This window comes from Tupaia chinensis, unplaced genomic scaffold, assembly GCF_000334495.1.
Source record: "Tupaia chinensis unplaced genomic scaffold, TupChi_1.0 Scaffold000292_1, whole genome shotgun sequence".
In the NCBI taxonomy this organism is placed as follows: Eukaryota; Metazoa; Chordata; class Mammalia; order Scandentia; family Tupaiidae; genus Tupaia; species Tupaia belangeri.
In genome coordinates this window covers 2,973,250-2,973,914 of record NW_006159777.1, presented here as the reverse complement: position 1 = coordinate 2,973,914, position 665 = coordinate 2,973,250, and the positions used below count along the sequence as shown (strand labels likewise).

The 665-nt window shown below is 59.2% G+C and overlaps 1 protein-coding gene across 1 annotated transcript in view; it reads left to right on the top strand.

The window, feature by feature from the left end:
* Positions 1 to 665, top strand: part of TMEM45B (transmembrane protein 45B) — a 9,291-nt gene that overhangs the window by 6,385 nt on the left and 2,241 nt on the right. The gene's annotated exons all lie outside the window — the stretch shown is intronic.

Sequence of the window (665 nt, the reverse complement as noted above, 5' to 3'; positions counted from 1 at the left end):
ATGCCGACCGGCCACAGTGATCTGGTGGGCCCAGGCCGCACATAGGTTCCGACAGGTCCTAACCCTGAGGTGTGATGGGAAACGGTGTTCTGATCCCACACTGGCCTGTGGACTGCCGGGTCACTGTTCACCCAGGCCCATCTTACTTCTGGACTGGCCCTGCCCACATCCCAGAGACGTGGGGACAAGCAACGAACACGCCAGGGCCAGCCCTGTAGTGCAGTGGTTAGAGGCCCTGCGTGGGGAGCCAGACCCCTTATGGCTGGCTGTGGTTCGAGTCACACCAGCAGCTTAAAAACCATGCCAGGCCCGTGTCCATGTGTGCCCAGATCCTGATGGGAAGGAGGAATGGAGGACAGGGCTGCAGTGTGATCACACCCCACTAGGGGTGCTTTCTTTCCCTCCCTTCCTTCCTCTGGTGAGCACACACCCTCTGCAAATATACCTGTGTGCATGCACACGCGTGTGCACACACACGGCCCAGCGCACAGTGCTCGCTGCGGGTACATGAATTATAGTAGCAGCTCATTCCTTTGCGCCCCTGGCGACAGACACGGTAGAAGGCCCCATCACTGAGGCTGCTTGGCCCACGTGGCCCTAGTTGCTTATGGGTGGGGAGGCCAGGCTGCAAAAGGCTGGCTTTAAAACAGGAGAAAACCATGGGC